Source organism: Hyperolius riggenbachi, chromosome 7, assembly GCF_040937935.1.
Source record: "Hyperolius riggenbachi isolate aHypRig1 chromosome 7, aHypRig1.pri, whole genome shotgun sequence".
NCBI classification, from domain to species: Eukaryota; Metazoa; Chordata; class Amphibia; order Anura; family Hyperoliidae; genus Hyperolius; species Hyperolius riggenbachi.
In genome coordinates, this window is record NC_090652.1 from 288788835 (window position 1) to 288810459 (window position 21625).

The 21625-nt window shown below is 47.2% G+C and overlaps 2 protein-coding genes across 3 annotated transcripts in view; one reads left to right on the forward strand and one right to left on the reverse strand.

Annotated features, from left to right (window-relative positions):
* Window positions 1-9716, reverse strand: part of THSD7B (thrombospondin type 1 domain containing 7B) — a 733248-nt gene extending 723532 nt beyond the window's left edge. For both annotated transcript variants that reach the window (XM_068245888.1, XM_068245890.1), the window contains exon 1: window positions 9434-9716. The gene's annotated coding sequence lies outside the window, so the exon portion shown is untranslated. The remainder of the gene's footprint in view (window positions 1-9433) is intronic.
* The window catches only part of LOC137525094 (histamine N-methyltransferase B-like), a 431596-nt gene continuing 417136 nt past the window's right edge, over window positions 7166-21625 (forward strand). The window contains exons 1-2 of the mRNA XM_068245894.1: window positions 7166-7254; window positions 8872-8925. The gene's annotated coding sequence lies outside the window, so the exon portion shown is untranslated. The remainder of the gene's footprint in view (window positions 7255-8871; window positions 8926-21625) is intronic.

Here is a 21625-nt window from a genome sequence, read left to right on the forward strand (position 1 = left end):
CACCAGCGGCTCCCGCCCACTGCGCAAGTACAGGTATAGGCGTGCAGACGCTGTATGGCCGAGCTTGTGCAAGAAGAGGGGTGAGGACAAGCTCTTGCCAGAAATGTTCTGGAAGTCCAATTATAAAAATGGTGGGGTTGAGCAGGGCCGGGCCGAGGCAGAGGCGGGGGAGAGGCTCCAGCATCAGGGCACAGTGTAGGAGGGGGCTCACAACTCAATCAGCTATCAATACCCTAGTGAGTTTGAAGCAGAGAGAAATAAGAAAAGTAGATTCATGGCAGTGACTACAAGCTAAATACTTAGAGATTAAAGAGAACCCGAGGTGGGTTTGAAGAATATTATCTGCATACAGAGGCTGGATCTGCCTATACAGCTCAGCCTCTGTTGCTATCCCAAACCCCCCTAAGGTCCCCCTGCACTCTGCAATCCCTCATAAATCACAGCCACGCTGCTGACAAACAGCTTGTCAGAGCTGGCTGTGTTTATCTCTATAGTGTCAGTCTGCTGCTCTCCCCGCCTCATGCAGAACTCCAGTCCCCGCCTGCATCCCTTCCCTCCCTGCTGATTGGAGGGAAGGGACGGGGGCAGGGACTGGAGGTATGCAGGAGGCGGAGGAGCAGCTGAGACTGACACTACAGATGTAAACACAGCCTCACAGCACGGCTGTGATCTATGCCTGACTGCAGAGTGCAGGGGGACATTAGTGGGGTTTGGGATAGCAACAGAGGCTGGGCTGTAAAGGCAGATCCAGCCTCTGTATGCAGATAACATTCTTTAAAACACACCTCTGGTTCTCTTTAAACAGAGCCCAAGGTGGGCTCAAAAAAATGAAAAAAAAAAAAAAAAAAAGTAGGCTACCTGATCCGGGGGGCTGAGCGGTTCAGGTAGCCACAAAAACCGCCACTCCTGTGGGCCGCAATGGCCCACTTTAACATTTGTGACCCATAGGTCACGACGCTGCAAGGAGAGACTGTGTTGTCTCTCAGAGCAGCAGGAGGCGTGGCCAGGGGAGAGAGCTGCCCAATGGAAACCCTGCAGAAATGCCCCTGGTGGGCGTTTTGAACAGGGAATTCCTTTTCCTGTGTTTACCTCTGAGATAGCAACATGCTAATCCCAAGGGGCTATAGCGTGGCGGTGGGGGAAGGGGGGGCAGAGAGCGGTGGTGGGGGGACACAGAGGCATGTCATGAGGCAGAGAACATGCCTCTGTGTTCCATCTGCCCCCTCATGTGCCCACGTCGGGCTCTCTTTAAGGTGTTGGGGGTTTGGGGGCCCTGGGGCACCTCCTAGTATAACAGCAATCAGTGTGTGAGGCTGGGGTGGGAGGGATGGAGGGGCGCACTTTGGCGTCTCAGCCTTGGGTGCTGGAGGACCTTGTCCCGCCTCTGGGGTTGAGAAAGATGTGGGAAGCCTTTGCAGGATCCAGAGGCCTCCCTCTTCTTAGGTAAGTATCTAGTATCTTTTATTTTATTTAGCCTCTGGGTACACTGTGCATCTGTTTCCTGCAATTTTCAGTGAAAATAGAGTTGTACTTTAACCATTTCTGGACTGGACGGGTCTGGCCCTTAAAGGAAATCAGAGGCCTGGTAAATGAAAGATTTGATACTTACCCGGGGCTTCTTCCTGCCCCATAAACATGTGCGAGTCCCACGCCGTCCTCCCGCGGTCTGCCGTTCATCCCCGATCAGCTCCGGTAATTGCTTCAGTCAGGTCCAGTCTCAGTCTTCTGCCCATGAGCGGACCTCCCACGCATGCGCAAAAGACCCTGACTGATGCAACTGAAGCAATTACCGGGGCTGATCGCGGCTGAACGGCAGACCGCGGGAGGACGGCGAGGGACTCACACGTGTTTATGGGGCAGGAGGAAGCCCCGGGTAAGTATCAAATCTTTACTATACCAGGTCTCTGGTACACTTTAAGGACAAGAGCCATGCGTTCCCTATTCTGCCCTGTGATTACTGTGATCACAGTAATCACGAGGTCAGGAGCCAATGAAATGCATAAACTCTGCTGTCACTGAGACAGCAGAGCGAGCAGGTGCAGCGATAGAACAGGGACACGAATGGTGAGGACGGCGTTAGTGTGCGGCGGTGATTAGTTGGAATCTACGTCCTATCAGAGCCACACAACCACCAGCAGGGCGTAGATTATTACTATGTTAAAGAGACTCTGTAACAACAAAAACCTCCCCTGGGGGGTACTCACCTCGGGTGGGGGAAGCCTCCGGATCCTAATGAGGCTTCCCACGCCATCCTCTGTCCCACGGGGGTCTCGCTGCAGCCCTCTGAACAGCCGGCGACAGGCCCGACTGTAATTTCAATATTTACCTTTGCTGGCTCCAATGGGGGCGCTGTGGCGGCTTTCGGCACGGAAATAGACGGAAATACCCGATCTCCGTCGGGTCCGCTCTACTGCGCAGGCGCCGGAAACTTGCGCCTGCTCAGTAGAGCAGACCCGACGGCGATCGGGTATTTCTGCCTACTTCGGAGCCGACAGCCGTCAGAGCGCCTGCGCAGGAGCCAGGAAGGTAAATATTACGTCACCGCTGCACGGAGGGCTGCAGCGAGACCCCTGACGGATGGAGGACGGCGTGGAAAGCCTCATTAGGATCCGGAGGCTTCCCCCACCCGAGGTGAGTACCCCCCAGGGGACGTTTTGTCGTTACAGTTCCTCTTTAATCTGAAATAGGTTTTTATCATCCGGAAATAGAGCTCCCCCTCTGATGCATGGCAGCTCCCGACACGGAGCACATCGATACCATCAGCCCTGACTTCCCCCAAGCAGTGCCAGGAGCTAGAAGTCTAGGTAGGACTATTCATTCTTACTGGATTTGATTATTTAGCTCTTATTTGGCCCCGAATCTTCTGCTGAACTCACTGGACTGAAAAAGTGCCATGGAAATTGTCCAAATGAATTGCATGCCAATCGATCACTCTGTGCCGAAACAAACAGAGCAAGGTAAGGGAGTCTAATTGATTTTGGTATGATTAACATACGGATCTGGTTAAAGAGAACCCGAGGTGGGTTTAAAGAATATTATCTGCATACAGAGGCTGGATCTGCCTATACAGCCCAGCCTCTGTTCCTATCCCAAACCCCCCTAAGGTCCCCCTGCACTCTGCAATCCCTCATAAATCACAGCCATGCTGCTGACAAACAGCTTGTCAGAGCTGGCTGTGTTTATCTCTATAGTGTCAGTCTGCTGCTCTCCCCGCCTCCTGCAGAACTTCAGTCCCCGCCTGCATCCCTTCCCTCCCTGCTGATTGGAGGGAAGGGACGGGGGCAGGGACCGGAGCTATGCAGGAGGGGGGGGGGAGCAGCTGAGACTGACACTACAGATGTAAACACAGCCTCACAGCGTGGCTGTGATTTATGAGGGATTGCAGAGTGCAGGGGGACCTTAGTGGGGTTTGGGATAGCAACAGAGGCTGGGCTGTATAGGCAGATCCAGCCTCTGTATGCAGGTAACATTCTTTAAACACACCTCAGGTTCTCTTTTAAGGCTTTTTTTAGGGTCATTTTCCACTACCCTGCGTTTTGCGATCTGATTCCGATCGCTAATGGATCGCAAAACGCAGGGTACAGTAAAACTAATGGAAACAGCAGCGGCCATTTCCATTAGTGCGATCCGACTGTGTTGCGATTTTGTCCTGAGTGCAATCGTCATGCTGCCGCGTTTTGGATGCGATTGATCTCCTTTACTGAGTATGGTAGCTTAACTGCAATCCCATTCGTGGAAATTCCTTGGCAATCGATTATGTCCGACAGATCCGATCTGATTTCTAATAATTTTTTGTGTGATCGATTTTTCTATAGAAGTGATCAGAAAATTGATCAGAAAAACTATCGGAAATCAGATCAGACCTGAGGATAATAATCAATTTGACTGCCAATCTGACGGACAGTGGCATTGTGTGTACCAGAGCCCTGAATCGCAACAAATATCGGGATCACGTGTGAAATCGCATCAAAATCGAAGGCACATGTAGTGTAAAAGAGCCCTGAAATCTGTCTCACTGCCTCATCCGCTAACCCCTGTGTCCCCTCCCCTAATGTCTCCACCCCACTACCCTCTAGAGCAGGCATGGGCAAAGTTGGCCCTCCAGCTGTTAAGGAACTACAAATCCCACAATGCATTTGCCTTTATGAGTCACGACTGTGGCTGTCAGACTCCTGCAATGCATTGTGGGACTTGTAGTTCCTCAACGGATGGAGGGCCAAGTTTGCCCATGCCTGCTCTAGAGTGTAAGCTCACAAGGGCAGAGACCTCCTCCTAGTGTTCTCATTCTGCTGTAATTTATCATGCAAACAGTGATGTCTCAAACCACACACAGCTATGTATATATTTGTATTGATTGATATCCTGATTGTACAGAGTTCTGAATGTCTCGTGTATCAATGTTACTATTTGTTTTGTATTATGTACAGCGCTACAGACGATGTTGGCACTATATAAATAAAAAAATAATAATCTCACCACTCTTGCATGATCTGACTTCAAAGCGATGGTTCATGCAGTCATTTGCAAGCAATCGTTTAGACAAACGCTGCGAAGGTTGACAAGTGCGTGGCCAGCGTTTAGCTGTGCTTTTACTGAGGTACTCGTGTCACATGGAAAATGGAGGTTACCATTGCTCACTTCCTACTAAACAGAGATGGTCTATGACAGGCATGGGCAAACATGGCCCTCCAGCTGTTGAGGAACCAAAATGCATTGCAGGAGTCTGACAGCCACAGTCATGACTCATAAAGGCAAATGCATTGTGGGATTTGTAGTTCCTTAACAGCTGGAGGGCCAAGTTTGCCCATGCCTGGTCTATGAGATGCAAATAATCCCTGCTTGCAGGCCGAATGCAAATTATATGCATACTGGCCAATCAGATTTGTTGGGAAGTACCGGTACATTTCACTGGATCAATTCCAAACTGCATACAATTTGCATGCAATTGTAATAATTGCATCTCATTAGCCATCTGCACTACTAAACGATGCTAGCTACATAGCCCTGCCGTTGTAGTCGCATACCTCACCGTACACACATCCAATTTTTATTGGCCAATGATTGGCCAACTTTACCACTTTGATGTAGTATAAGAACTTACCTACACAATCTATTCATAGTAGACACAGGCTTTTGACCCTCAAACGACATGGTGGTGGTAAAATTGGTCAATGATTGGCCAATCAAAATTGGATGTCTGTATGCACCCTTAAGCCTCATACACACACCTGTTTAAAATCGTTGGAAGAATAAAGATGAACAACCGACCAATGAAAATCATTGAACATGGTTAAAAATGAGTGTTAAATGACCCTGCCAGACCACGAGTATCGTCCAATAGACCAACCCATCCTGACAGATCCGATCAGCGGATAATTGGTAGAAAACACAGGTACCGGACGATGATGAAGGATTATTCCATTCAAAACCTTTGTGATATGTACTTCCAGTTCCTCGGTTTTTAACTTCGGCTAACGATCGATCGGTAGACCATCATAACGATGGTCTACTGTCATCAACTTCAAACGTGTCATGTTGACGACAGAAGTTGATCGTTCATCTGGGATTGTTCGTTTTGGAACGACGGGTTTCGAGTGTGTGTGCGTAGCTTTAAAGGGAACCTGAAGCGAGGAAAATGATTTAAAATAAACGGTACTTATCCGTTAGCCGGGCGCATCCTCTAGGTGGCGCTAATTACTATTCCCCCTCCAGGCCGACATGGATAGTAGGGAAAGATGTAACTCTGGTGGAGTTTTGTCGCCACCTAGAGGATGCGCCCGGCTAACGGATAAGTACCAAATAAACACATGACGTAGCTGTAAATGAATATTACATACTTACCTCACCGTCAGTTCCTCTCAGAAACTCACCAATTTCTTCTTACAGTGATCCCTTCCAGTTCTGACAATATCTTGTCAGCACTGAAATAGACCAGTTGCTGTCAGTTATATATCAGCAGCTGTCAGTTACAACTGAATGTGCAAGGTAATGTCCATGTTTTCCTATGGCTCACGTGGCTGATATTACAGTTTAGGGCTCGTTTCCACTATTGCGAATCCGCATGCATTAGACGCATGCGGATTCGCACATGTAATGCAAGTGGATGGGCCTGTTTCCACTGTAGCGTTGTTGAGGTGCGTTTTTTTCAGCGGTGAAAAAACGCACAAAAGAGCCGCAGAATTCGCCTGCGAGTGGAATGCATGCGAATCGCCGCTAATGTATTTAATAGGAAATTCGCATGCTGTTTTGGTATGCGAATTTTCATGTGAATTTGCATGCGAATTCGCATGAAATCAATGGAAAAGCACACCAGCATTGCCATGGTTAAATTCGCATACATCGTCATCCATGCGAATTTTCATGCGAATTCGCACGAAAATTCGCATGCACAGCGATTTCACAACGCAATAGTGGAAACGAGCCCTCACAGTGTGCTGACCAGGAAGCTTTTATGGGGTAATGACCATCTTTAAAATGGAGGACGGAGAAATCCATTGATCACAGTGGACAAATGGGACACAGGAGAGGAGAAAGAGATTGAGGAGTAGACTACACAGGAGGTAAGTATGACTTGTGTATGGTTATTATGACTTTTATTTTCAGTTCAGGTTCTCTTTAAGCCTGGTACACGCCTTCAATTTTGATTGGCTAATAATTTGCCAATTTTACCTTTTCCATATAGTATGAGGGCCAAGAGACTTGGAATACTATGAACAGATTGTGTAGGTAAGCTTTCATACTACATGGACGTGGTAACATTGGTCAGTGATTATCCAATCATTATTGAAAGTGTGTACTCTTCAAACTGCTCACCAGGAGCCAGCATGCAGATCAGGTGTTCTGAGTAGTGAGGATCAGCCTGACAGGCAGCTACCATGCTCGGAAGGCAGTAAGACATGCCATCCTTTTATAACAATCTGCAGAATTGACTTTAAATACTACACTATATCGGGCTCTCGGTTTCCTATCTTCATTCTTAAGCTATCCTGCTTGATTCTCTCATAACAGGATTATTTTACAAGATTTTTGTTTGCAACAAGCCAAACTGTCTCCCCCTTGTCAGTTAATGAAACTGTCACAGTCAGTTACCTCAGGGAGAGCGTCAGGCATGCAGAGGTATAGCTGTAGCCACTGCGGTTACTATGGGGGGCTCACTATCAGGAGGGGAATCGTTTGCTCTTAACCTGTATTGATTTTTTTGTCCTGCACACTCCCCCTCCATCCATGACACAGAGTAACAAGTCAATGGTGAAGGTGAAGGAACAGCTATCCATATCCTGCTATAGACTGAGCTTGGAAACTGTTTGGAGTTTGTGTGGATTTCCTCATACAACCGTTCTTTTGCATCCATCTCCCATCCCCCCACAAAAAAACTGCCCAAAGACTGTGTTAAAGGGAACCCGAGGTGAGAGGGATATGGAAGCTGACATGTTTATTTCCTTTTAAATGATGCTCATTACCTGGCTGTCCTGCTGATCCTCTGCCTCTAATACTTTAAGCCGTAGACCCTGAACAAACATGCAGATCAGATGTCTATGACAAATCTGACAAGATTAGCTGCATGCTTGTTCTGTGTGTGATTTACACCCAACTGACCAGGAAGATCAGCAGGGCTGCCAGGAAACTGGTATTGTTTAAAAGGAAATAAATATGGCAGCTTCCGTAGGTCTCACACCTCGGGTTCCTTGAGACAAAAAGGAAGAAAGGATTTTTACTTACCTGGGGACAGCATCCTCACCATCCTCCCAGTCCCCTCCATTATGCTCATGTGAAGTCCCCGATCCACCTGGGTGGCGGACCAATGCGCATGCGTAGTGCTGGCCACGTGCACCACCTGACTGCTCTCGTGGCTGGGAGCGTTCCACCCAAGCGCAATTGCAGTCTTGATGAGCATGCGTAGATTGCTCCCAGCCACAGGAGCATGATCAGGTGGTGCACACGAATAGGGAAGGCGCATGCGCAGTAATCCACTGTTCAGCTGACTCGTGGACGTTACGGGGCTGTCATCGGTACAACGCAGGGTGGGAGGATGGAGAGGGCAGCAGACAGACCACATGGGGCTGGAGGAAGCCTCGGGCAAGTAAAAATACTTTCCTCCTTTTCGTCTCAGGTACACTTCAAGGTCCCCTCTAACGGTACAATCTTCAGCAACGAATCGCCCGAGCGATCAGATAAATGTGACCGGACTGGCAGAAGATAAACCTGACTGATGTACCAAATCGACTGTGAACAATTCTAATGGTGATCATTCAGTGACAATTTACTCGATCGGAAAAACGTTTTTTACAATCGATTGTGATGAATGGGAAGTACCGATTAGTTCGTCGATGGCTAAATAATCTATGTGTAACGACATTTTATTTCTGATCGCTTGAGTGCTTCTTCCCTGGAAATTGATAGTGGGCACCTTTAGACATATTAGATTGTGAGCTCCTATGAGGGAAAGTTAACAACATGACTTGCTTGACGTAATGTACGGTGACATAGTGGATAGAACTCTCGTCTTACAGCGCTGGATCCCTGGTTTGAATCCCAGCTCGGGCACTATCTGCACGGAGTTTGTATGTTCTCCCTGTGACTGTGTGGGTTTCCTCCGGGCACTCCAGTTTCCTTCCACATCCCAAAACACACAGCTAAGGTAATTGGCTTTCCCCCTAAATTGGCCCTAGACTACGATACATACGCAATACATACATAGACATATGATTATGGTAGGGATTAGATTGTGAGCTCCTCTGAAGGACAGTTATTTGACAAGACAATATACTCTGTACAGCGCTGCAGAAGGTGTCGGCGCTATAATGTAGAAAAGGCAATAGTGCTAAACAAATATGTCATTATAATAATAACAACCCTTTCTTTTTCTTTTAGTGGCAACTTTTAATCCACCCCACCGCTCCGCGTCCACATGTCGTACGCACAAAGGTAAGGAGACAGCATGGCCACTCCAGCGTGGCGACTATCCAAAGCCCTATCAATATGTCGCTACTGGGGGGGGGAATTACCAGTTATGTCTCTGTAAGCTTGGCCACTCGCAACTCCAACCAGAGCGGCAGAATCCCTGGGAAATATCCAATTTTTTTAATTGCTAAAATGTTGGCATAAGTGTTAGCGCTGAACAGAATCTATAGATGACAGAACTGGGATTCTATGATAAGCTTAGCTGTGCAATGACAGCTCCTGCTACTCTGATATACGTAAAAGAAAAAAAAAACCTTTTAAGCTTATTCGATGAGACAGGATGGAGTACTGTGAGGAGGACCAGGATGCGGTCACCCACGGCAACCAGTCAGACATCCTCCTCCTAGGATACAAGCTGATACCTGCCATGGGAAGCTGCTATGTTCGCACAGCCTCTGTACTTTCCAATGCTATATCCAATGTGCCCCCTAAGAGCTTTTACTGAGGCTACCAGAATTTCCAAAGCACTTACCTTGATAATTGTTCAGAGCTGTTGAGCGATAGCAGGGTTTAGCATCTTCAGGGGAGGTGTAACAAACAGACCTTCAGAAAGTATGGAAAGTGAGTGACCAGCTGTTCTCCAGAAGGAATCCAGCACATCCAGAGAGGCAGGTGTCAATGTGTTCTCCTAAAGCTCACATCCTTTCCGTATCCATTGCTGCAGGGGGATAGAATAATCCGGCTTCAGTGAAGAGGAGAGCAGACAGACACACACACATACATAGACACAGCCTCTGCTACACTGAAGCACTCCAGCATCTCAGCCTGGTCCTCACTATCCGCAAGACACACCTCCCCAGCTATGATGCCATCTGTCTCCTGCTGGAGAAATGAACAGGATAATGAAGGCACGGATAACATGTATGGATTACGCACTGATAAAGTGGCGCTGTGGATGTTGGCAGTACCGAACCGGCAGGACTGGACCCCGGGGACGGGCAGGGCGGGGAAAGGCGGCGTTGGAACGGACAGCTGTGCGTTTAAATGATTTCCCTCATCAGAAAGCTTTAAAGACAGTCCCTGGTTAATAATGCAAACGTATCATCCTTTTGATTTTGCTTCTATAAGGGGGCACGAGAAAAACAGCTGAGCCCCCAGTGTCTATTCCCGACACCGGCAGCACAGAGGCTCATCTGCATCCGCGCACGTATGTGCTCTAAGGGCTTCTTCACACCTAGGGCTCGATTCGGTGTGACGTGTAGGGCGCACCCAATGCGCCGTTTTGGGTGCACCAGGTGCGACGTTTCCAGGGCACTGGGTGCCACATTACACGCAAAGGCGGATAAGTTCGCGAACAGTGCTACGTTAACGTTGTACCACTCGACGTTTTCGGCACACAGCACAGCGCATGCAAAATCTCTTAGCGCGCACACAGACACTTTAGGCGTGCTGAAGGGCTTTTCAAAAGCGTGCTAACACTTAGCACCGATTTGTGAATCGAGCCCCTAGAGCATTTCGATTTTTTTTTAAAGAGAACCTGAACTGAAAATAAATTTCAAAATAACCATACACACATACTTAAAGAGAACCTGTACTGAGTAAAAATATTTAAAATAAACACATGAGGTAACTTCAAATGAACATTACAGAGTTACCTTGCCATCAGTTCCTCTCAGAAGCTCACCATTATCTTCTGACAATAATCCCATCCAGTTCTGACAATATTTTGTCAGATCTGAAATATATCAGTTGCTGTCAGTAAAATATCAGTTGCTGTCAGTTATAGCTGAGAGGAAAACTGATGTACCAGGTAATGTCCATGTTTCCCTATGGCTCAAGTGGGCGATGTTACAGTTTAACTGTGTGCTGACCAGAAAGCTGTTATGGGTAATGGCTATTTTCAAAATGGAGGACGGAAAATTCCCTTGATCATAGTGAACAAATAGGACGCGGGACAGGAGAAAGACACTGAGGAGTAGACTACATGGAAGGTAAGTATGACTTGTGTATGCTTATTTTGACTTTTATTTTCAGTACAGGTTTTCTTTAAAGAGAAACTCCGACCAAGAATTGAACTTTATCCCAATCAGTAGCTGATACCCCCTTTTACATGAGAAATCTATTCATTTTCACAAACAGACCATCAGGGGGCGCTGTATGGCTGATATTGTGGTGAAACCCCTCCCACAAAGAAATTCTGAGAACCTACTCTTGGCAGTTTCCTGTCTGTGAACCCTGTTGCATTGTGGGAAATAGCTGTTTACAGTTGTTTCCAACTGCCAAAAAAACATGCAGCAGCTACATCACCTGCCAACAGTAAAAATGTCACCATGTAATGTCAGAATGTAAATCAGGGATTTAAAAGATTTTACAATTGGCAAACACTGACTAAATCATTTATACATAATTACTGTAAAAATGAAGCACTTTTTTTATTACATTATTTTCACTGGAGTTCCTCTGTGTAGTCTACTCCTCAATCTCTTTCTCCTCTCCTGTGTCCTAATTACCCACTGTGATCAATGGAATTATCCGTCCTCCATTTTAAAAATGGCCATTACCCCCTAACAGCTTCCTGGTCAGCACACTGTTAAAACTGTAATATCACTCACTTGAGCCATAGGAAAACATGGACATTACCTTGCACATTCAGTTGTAACTGACAGCTGCTGATATATAACTGACAGCAACTGGTATATTTCAGTTCTGACAAAGTATTGTCAGAACTGGAAGAGATCACTGTAAGAAGAAAATGGTGAGTTTCTGAGAGGAACTGACGGTGAAGTTAGTATGTAATATTCATTTGCAGCTACGTCATGTGTTTATTTTAAATAATTTTCCTCGCTTCAGGTTCCCTTTAAGTGCCGGTGAAAATTGCCCTAAAAGCGTTTGTGCAATGATTTCCTATGAGAGTTTTCTTACATAAGTGGTTCGATTCCGATCCGCTCACAAAAGCACTGCCTGTACCTTTTTCCGTACCTGCCTCAATGGAAGGAATAGGGAAATTGCAAAGCTCTTGAAAAAGCGATTTGTATAGCGATTTCCCCAGCGCTTTCATGAATTAATACATTGTATTTATTATTTTCCGGGTGAAAGCGTTCAATTCCTAACTGATGTCAGGAAGTGAAAAAAACGAATCGATCTGCAAAAGTGCTTAGAAAAGCCTTTTACAAAAATTCCCTAAAGCGCAGGTAAGATCCGGGAGGCGCTAAAAAATCTCTCACAAAACGCTGGTGTCAGCGATTGCGATTTATGATGTGAACAAGGCCTCAAAGGAACGCTTTGCCAAAACATACACTAAGGTCTAAAGGTGGCCACACACCATACAATTAAAAGATCCAATTTTACAACAATTCGATAAATACGATCGGTTGTCCTAAAAAATCGAACGCTTTTATTTGTTTTCGATTAAGAAGTCTTACCGAATTTCCATTTTTTTTCCGATTTTTTTTGGTATTGGACATGTTGGAAAATTCAGACCAATTTTATCAAGAATTGTAAGGTGTGTGATGGATTAGGAATCTCGAAAATACGTGTGTGGTACCTCGGAGATTCTGATCGAAACTTCCGATCAATCAGAAAATTGGATCGAAATGCTCAAATCGAATCAAAATACAAAAAAAAAAAAAGTGTAGGCTTGGTTCAAACATAAATATGTATATTTTGGCCCAGTCCAGTCTTGTCCTGTCCTATCAGTTTTGCATCAGTTTTACCTTTTGGCTTGGCTCAAACATAAAAAGGTGACCAGTCCTGTCAGTTTTTGACCGTTGGCATCAGTTTTGCATGCGTTTCTATGGCTGTGTTCACACATAAATATGTACATTTCGTGCCCTGTCAGTTTTGTATTAGTTTTCTACATGGGTGTGTTCACACATAAATCTGTACATTTCCAGTCCACTAGTCCAGTCAGTAGTGTAGTGTTCCCACTACAGCGAACAACGGATATTTTTTGTTCATTTTTAGCTCATTTTATAATTAGGAGCCGTTCTCACTCGTCACGCTGCAATGGATCTGCAGGATCTGTTGCAGTACGCGGACCGCACTTCTGTGCAGTTTGCAATAATCCTGGGCAGATGGTTATGCTCCCCCCTGGGGGGGGGGGGGGGGGGGGGTAACACATCTGTTCCGGGCTCCAGTCAGATCAGAGAAGACCAGTGGAGCGGACACTACGCTGTCCACTCCCGCTGCCCGCAAGGGGTCCGCAGGGGCGTAACTAGAAATCCCCGGGCCCCCCTGCAAAAAAAAAAAAAATCCACCCCCCAGGGCCCGCTCAGGAACTTTTTGGGGGGTAGGAGGGGTCACAACATAAGAGGAGAGCGTGGCCGCAGATCGGTGGGGAAGGGAGACATCCCCCCTCACCTCAGGCTCTCCTCTCAGCGCTCCCCTCCATGCAATCTTTAGTGACAGCGGACGGGCGGCGACAGGATAACACATACCTCCATCGCCCCGGAGGTCTCCGATCTCTAAGAGCTTCATGCTTCTTCCTGTTTACACAGGAAGTAACATGACGCACTTACTGATGGGAACCTCCGGCGCGATGGAGGTATGTGTTCAGCCTGCCGCCGCCCGTCCGCTGTCACTAAAGATTGCAGGGAGGGGAGCGCTGAGAGGAGAGCCCGAGGTGAGGGGGGGGGGATGTCTCACTTCCCCACCGATCTGCGGCCACGCTCTCCTCTTATGCTGTGACCCCTCCTGCCCCCCCCCAAAAGTTCCTGAGCGGGCCCACGGGGGCAGGGGTCGCATCCCCTATTGTTACGCCAGTGGTGGTCCGGCAACAAGTGGGAACAGAGCCTAACTAACAGGACAGTGCTGCACTGTACTGGAAATGTGCAGATGTGTCATCTTTTTGGTCATGACTGTAATGCTTGTTATGCTTGCAATCACTCAGCTGCCCTATTATGCTGTCATTTGTTTTCTACTCTCTTGTTTGCGTCTAAATGCCGGTTATCTGCACAACAGCTTTCCATGCCGCGTGTAGCCCAAATAATGCCGGGTGTGACCTCCGTTGCACTTGGCGAATAAACGGATTCTGAATTATGTGTGAACCAACACATACAAAACTGACAGGACATAACTGTAAATGTACAGTGTTATGTGTGAACAAAGCCATAGTAACACATACAACTTGGCTGGGATGCACCAGAAATGTACAGATTAATGTGTGAACACAGCCATAGAAACAAATACAAAACTGATGCCAACTGTCAAAAACTGACAGGACACCTTTTTAGGTGTGAATTAAAACAGAGCTAGTCCAGCTGAGGTTAGTGGTGACCCAGCGGAAAACCTCGTAGTCAATTGCCGCTTCCTGCAATAAAACGCGGCAAACTCACCGCTGATAAAAGCAAGGTGCCCGACAAGCAGTGGCGTAGCTAAGGAGCCGTGGGCCCCAGTGCAAGTTTTACATGCCCCCCCCCCCCCCCCCCCCCCCCAAGCACTCTTTACAATTGATACGGCACACCAAAACCTGCCAAGGACAACCGCAGTGTCAGAGGTGCAAGAAGGGGATGGGGAACAGTGTGTTAATTACTACTAATCAAAGCACCTATAGAAGTGATATTACAAGCACAAGACCAATAGAGAGCTAATACTGTGATATAGAGTGGATACTTCGGGGACCCAAGGGCCCCGATGTGGTCTCTACCTCTGCACCCCCTATTGCTACACCCCTGCCAACAACTACAAACATACATAGGCCACTAATTTGTTTTCCTAAATATGTCACTAGTCTAAAGGTGCCCATTACCGGTACAATTTTTCACTAAATGCGATCTTTCAATGACATTTGAACGATCGTAACTAATCGGAAGGCAACTATCGATTGTTCACATTTACTGAACGATTCTTTCTTCAAATTCGATCATGGGATGGATTTTATCCTATTTAGCAATTGATCAAAGAATCATTCCTTATAGATTGCCTTTATAAACTGAATTTTCTATACAATTCGAGCATAAAAATTGCATCGAAAGATCGCATCTGCTGAAAAATTGTACCGTTAATGGGCACCTTAAAAATGAATGACTGGTAAATTCTAAAATTGCTTCGCTCACAGTGCTCACTTAGGCTACGCCTGCCACTTGCACAACTAGTGTTTATACGAATGACATATATGACATATTTTAGAAGGGCAAGTTAGTGGTCATTGTATGTATGTAGCTGTTGAGGACTTCATTTTTAGCAGCTGGGGCAGTTGAAGCGGCAGTTCTCTAAGAGGTTTCACCTCAAATAGACTTGCAATCGGTCTAATTACTTACTGACCTCAAAGAAAGTCCTTAAAGGGGCACTATGGCGAAAAATTGTAATATGTAAAATATGTGCAAACATAAACAAATAAGAAGTAAGTTTTTTCCAGAGTAAAATGAGCCATAAATTACTTTTCTCCTATGTTGCCCTCACTTAGGCCTGGTGCACACCAAAAACCGCTAGCAGATCTGCAAAATGCTAGCAGATTTTGAAACGCTTTTTCTTATTTTTCTATGGCGTTTTGCTAGCGTTTTGCAGATTGCTGCAGCGGATTTCAGTATAGTAGATTTCATATATTGTTACAGTAAAGCTGTTACTGAACAGCTTCTGTAACAAAAACGCCTGCAAAACCGCTCTGAACAGGCGTTTTTCAGAGCGGTTTGCGTTTTTCCTATACTTAACATTGAGGCAGAAACGCATCCGAAATCCAAAAAATGCCTCACCCAGGCATTTTTCGTTTCTGCAAAACGCCTCCCGCTCTGGTGTGCACCACCCCATTGAGATACATTGCTCAAGCGGATCCGCAGCAACGCTGAAAAAGCCGCTCAGTGTGCACCAGCCCTTACAGTAGGTAGTAGAAATCTGACAGAAGTGACAGGTTTTGGACTAGTCCATCTCTTCATAGGGGATTCTCAAGGATTTATTTATTTTCAAAAACACTTAGTGAATGGCAGTTGCTCCGTCCAACAGCCAAAAAACTGTGTAGAGAGCAGGGAAGCTGGCCAGCATCATTGTTTAAATGCTTTTTAGGGAATATCTAGCAGTAATTAGCTGGTTTCCAATCAAATTCCACATCAGGTGACACTGCTTCACTGTCTTGTCCGCAAAGACTTCTACATTATTTCATGAATACTCCGGCCCCCCAGCAGTCTGACGTATGTTGACCCGGCCCTCGACCCAAAACATTTCGGGACCCCTGAGTTAGACGAATAATTACACGGGCGGCTGATTTGAATGCATGCTCAGGGGCTATGGCGAAGAATATTAGAGGCAGAGGATCAGCAGGGCTGCCAGGCAATTTGCATTGTTTAAAAGGAAATAAATATGGCAGCCTCCATATCACTATCACTTCAGGTTACCTTAAGAGTGATTTTTCAAGCTAGCAGTTTTAGATAATTACCTCTGTATGTCTCTCTATATTTTGCCATGACTCACCGAACATTCTGATATGGAGAAAAGTGACCAGTCTGCTGCTGGTATCACTGTGTGTCTGAACTGAACATGGACCAGAGAATGCGGAGGGCAGAATCGTCTGATGACAACAGAAGGAAACTAATAGACAAGCACGATAAAGGCAAAGGCTATAAGACCATCTCCTAGCATCTCCTTGCTCCCGTGACAACAATTAGGGCCGTTTTCCACGGATGGCTGAATTGAGCGCTTGTCGAGCAGTTCAGCCTCCCGGCTGCCGGCCACAAGCACCTTTCGGGCAGCAATTTCATACAGCCGAATGGCAGCTTTTGGTAAAACCGTGCTTACCATTGCTTGACAAGATTTACCTCACAGGAGCCTATAGGCACAGTTGTCCTGGCACCCCAGACTTCACCCTCCATGAACCTACAAACACCCGCCGAACCCCACTGCAAGTGTGCTGGCTAGCCCAGATGCTGCTTACTTCCATTACCTATCATAGGTAGCTACAAGTGCCCCTTAGCATTAGAAAGACAGAAATGCCCTCAGTATTAAGTACCTAGAGGTGCCCCCAAACATTAGGTAGTGAGGTGTCCCTCAGTATTACGTAGCTAGAGGAACCTCAGTATTAAGTAGCTAGAGGAACCACAGTATTAGGTAGCTAGAGGAACCTCAGTATTAAGTAGCAAGAGGTGCCCCTGACTGAAGGGAGATCTCATCATTGCAATGCTGAGAGCAGGGTGAGTAACCTCTCATTTATACTCTCATCAGGACTCTGCATAAGTAAGGAGGGAGGCACTAGGAGAGGGGAGTGAGCCACCTTTCCATCACCAGGCGCTTGTAGGCACATGCCTACTGTGCCTAATGGTAAATCCGGCCCTGCATAAGGTGCTGTTACCTGAATTATCTCCATGGTGACACCACCTTTACAGCACCCATGCTGAGCAGAGATGGTGAAACGGGACGCTACGCAAGTAACAACTCTGGCCCCACCTCTCGTGGCCATCTGACTTTTTTTAGTAAGATCTGGTGGGGGGCTGGGGTCTAGCATCAAAGAGGCCCCTGGTCTCTCTCTAGGCCCAAGGCAACTGCCTAAGTTGCCTTGAGGATGATCCGGCTCTGATGCTGGGCGCTAGCAAGTGCCCCTGGTCTGTGGCAACCCCCTTATGTCCCGGTACAACATAGTATATGTGCAGCTTTAGCCATGCTTCTCATGCCTCTTCTGGGCACTCCAGCGATGTGCATCATATCCTCTGACCTCTCGCTCTAGAGCAGGGGTAGGTAACGTATGGCTCGGGAGCCAGATCTGGCTCACAGACAAATCAGTAGGGGTTGATACACTAAGTTACACTGCTGAAGCAGCGAAGCTTAGTGTGGCAGCGCAAGTAACATTTTCAGAGTAGGCATCCTACTGCTGTAGCATGTGCTACTAACTTACTCGCACTACCCCGAAAATTAACGGCTGCTCCAATTGTCCCGCCCTGGGCCCTGTCAGGTCCAGTGACTTTGTAGCACGAGATCCCTGCACTTTGAGTGGCCCAATAGGCTGCCTGCCACTTGACAGGCAGCCTATTGGGCCAAATTGCTGATGTTGCTGAAACCCAAGAGAAGCTGAACGTGTCTGACACTTCCGCTGCCCGAAGGATCAACTGTATACACATCACCATGGCAACAGGGACGTAAACCCTCTGCTGCGCATGCGCACTGTCCCAGTTTGAAACATATTGTATGGCTCTCACTGAAATATATTTTAAAATATGTGGCATTTATGGCTCTCTCAACCACAAAGGTTCCTGAGCCCTGGTCTAGAGCTTGCTTCTCCTCCTGCGTCACATGATTTCATATAGTAGGAAGATGCTGAGAGGTGAGAGGATGGATGAACATGGCTGGAGTGCTTAGAGGAGGTGAGATAAGCATGGCTTCTGCAGGGCCAGTTCTAGACTTTATGCTGCCTGAGGCAAACTTCTGAGGATGCCCCCTCCCTCCAGACTAGGATGATTGCACAGCACCCGATAACTTACTCTGCTTCATTTAATGTTCTCACATGACATGCTGCAGCTCAACACAATAGCACACTGGCTGGCTGTGAGTCTGTGACAAACAAGCTGCTCACCCTCAGCCACTCCATTCCTCCTCAGTCAGGACAGCAGAGCCACCTCCTCCCTTCTGCTGTGCAAGTCAAATGAAGCACTGCTGCTCTCCTGCCTCCCCGATCCTCACTCACTGTTAGACTCCTCACACAGCACAACAAGCTGCTTTTCAAAATGATGGCCTCTTCACTTTGTTCGCTCTCCTCTCGTTCTCCTCCTACTCTGACTGCATGCTGTTAGTGTAAACACACAGTACAAACATGCTGCTCCTGTAATCTCTGCCGCCTGATGCAAGTGTTTCACCTTGCTTCATGAGAGAACCGGCCCTGGGCTTCTGCTGCACATATACTGTGCTGCATATACTGGGCTTGGAAAACATAAGGCAGGGGGGCACAGGACGGGGGCCAAAGGATGGGGGGAGCACAGGACTGGGAAAGCTTCTAAACACTAGGGAAGCTATATGGGAGAGGGGTGAAGGGAAACCATTAGACACCAGAAAAGCTATATGGAGGAGGCAGGGAGAAACTACCAGACACCAGGGAAGCTATTAGGGGGGAGGGTGGGCCCACTAGATATCAGGGAATGCTATATGGGGGAGGGAGGAGGGTACCAATACACACCAGAGAACTGTATATTTGAGTAAGGAGCACTAGACACATGGGAACTGTATTGAGGTGACCACTAGAAAACCAGGGGACTGCACACATCTACCCCATGCAGCCCAAAATTCTTACCAAGCCTCCGGGCGGAGTCTTCTAACCTTCCTGTAGCTCCTAGCGGCTTTCTGGCGTCCCTGCACGGCTCCTGCCGTGTCACGTGACTCGACGTGGGTCAGGTGACATCCCGGGAGCCGTGCACGGACACCAGAAAGCTGCTAGAAACTACAGGAGGGTTAGAAGACTCCGCCCGGAGGCTTGGTAAGAATTGAATGTCCTGCAAACCCCAAAGCACAGTCCCCGTTATCCCTTTGTGCATGCCGGTTAGTAGTGATTTCCAGTTGCTTAATTTCCCGATAACAGGGACTTTGCTGTATTTGATTAATCATCACATTAACATGCTTTGAAATGAAAGAAAAAAGTTTCATAATCCATTTATCGCAATCCGAAACCAAGGATTCTGGAGCTGCACTCTTTAGAAATGAAGAACGGGAATCTTGATTAGAGATGGCTCGAACCTCCGATTTTCGGTTCGCGAACTTCCGCAAAAGTTCGCGAATATGCAAACTTCCGCGAACCGCAATAGACTTCAATGAGGAGGGAAACTTTGAAAACTAGAAACATTTATGCTGGCCACAAAAGTGATGGAAAAGATGTTTCAAGCGGTCTATCACCTGGACGGGGGCATGGCGGAGTGGGATACATGCCCAAAGTCCCGGGGAAAAATCTGGATTTGACGCACAGCAGAGTTTTAAGGGCAGAAATCACATTTTATTGCTAAATTGGAGGCCTAAAGTGTTTTAAAACATCTTGCATGTGTATACATCAATCAGGGAGTGTAATTAGAGTACTGCTTCACACTGACACACCAAACTCATTGTGTAACGCACCGCAAACAGCTGTTTGCGTAGTGACGGCCGTGCTGGACTGGTGCGCACCATGGCCAGAGTGCAGGCGATGGCGGTTTTCAAGCCCATATGGTCGGGCCGAGGTAGCTGAATGACAGTACAACAGTGACTGAGTGTCCAGCTGATTGAATTTGGTCTGTCCACAATGAAGCAACAACCTTATTATCTATCTTCTTGGGTCAGGTGTGCTCCCCAACCCCAACACATTCATATACCCGGCGGTCATTGCACCGTGAACAGGTGCAGTGACTGGTGGTATATTATACTGCTTGCGGTCACGTAGATGCACTGAACAGGTTACAGGTATGCACTGCAGTGATTGGTATTACAAATGTGCAGCTGTCACACACAGGTACCGTGAACAAGTGCAGTGACTGGTGGTATATTACACTGCTTGCGGTGACGTAGGTGCACTGAATAGGTTACAGGTATGCACTGCAGTGATTGGTATTACAAATGTGCAGCTGTCACACGCATACACACAGGTACCGTGAACAGGTGCAATGACTGGTGGTATTAACAATGCGTGCGCTCACGTAGGTAGGTAGGTGCACTGAAAAGGTTACAGGTATGCACTGCAGTGATTGGTATTACAAATGTGCAGCTGTCACACACAGGTACCATGAACAGGTGCAGTGACTGGTGGTATATTACACTGCTTGCGCTCATGTAGGTGCAATGACTGGTGGTATTGACAATGTGTGCGCTCACGTAGGTAGGTAGGTGCACTGAACAGTGAACAGGTGCAGTGATTGGGATTACAAATGTGCAGCTGCCTGTCACACACACAGGTAGTCACTTAATGTTCTGGGCCTGGCAGTGGTACAGTAGGAATTACCACCAAGGGGCCAAAGGCCAGCTGCGACTGACTGACAGGGCTTTATATAATGCAATTGAGCCACACACAAAAAAAAAAATAGATCACAAGAACAAGATTAGCTCTCAAAAGAGCTGTTGAGGGGTGCTTTTTTAGCAATAAGAATCAGCAAGGAGAAAACTAACAAGCCTACAAGAGCCTAACTAAGCTTTCCCTATATCTCTCTGCAGCGGCTCTCCCTTCTCTAATTACTGCAGGCAGACGAGTGAGTGAAATGCCTGACGCTGCCTGCCTTTTATAAGGGGGGGGGGGGGGCTCCAGGAGGGAGTGTAGCCTGATTGGCTACAATGTGCCTGCTGACTGTGATGTAGAGGTTCAAAGTTGACCCTAATGATGTTGTATAGGGGCGGCCGAACTTCCGAAAAAGTTTGCGGTTCTCCGTGGTCGCGAACCACGGAAGTTCGCCGTTTCCCGTTCGCCGGCAAACCTTTCGGGCCATCTCTAATCTTGATGGCAAAACTTGTCAGTTATAAGAACTCAGGAACAGATATGACTTCGGGGGACAATTTTAGCTGCGGTCTAAGAATAGGAAACGGAGGTGGTTGGCCACTCCGTGAAATCATAAATACGAGGGTTTGTCTTTGTATCGGCCACGTCATTAGGAGTAGCTTCAGCTAAATAGTATAACATAACAAGCCACACAAGTCTCTACGCCATCCATAAACATCCCCGATAACAAACTTTACAGTCAAGGAGTGCGTTTCATTTTCAGCGTAACACCCAGAGCCGGTGAATTAACATTTCGGCTGGTTCCAGGAGAGCCTCCATGAATTATGGATTATATTGTACCTGCCAGTAACTCTCTTCCTGCGTCAG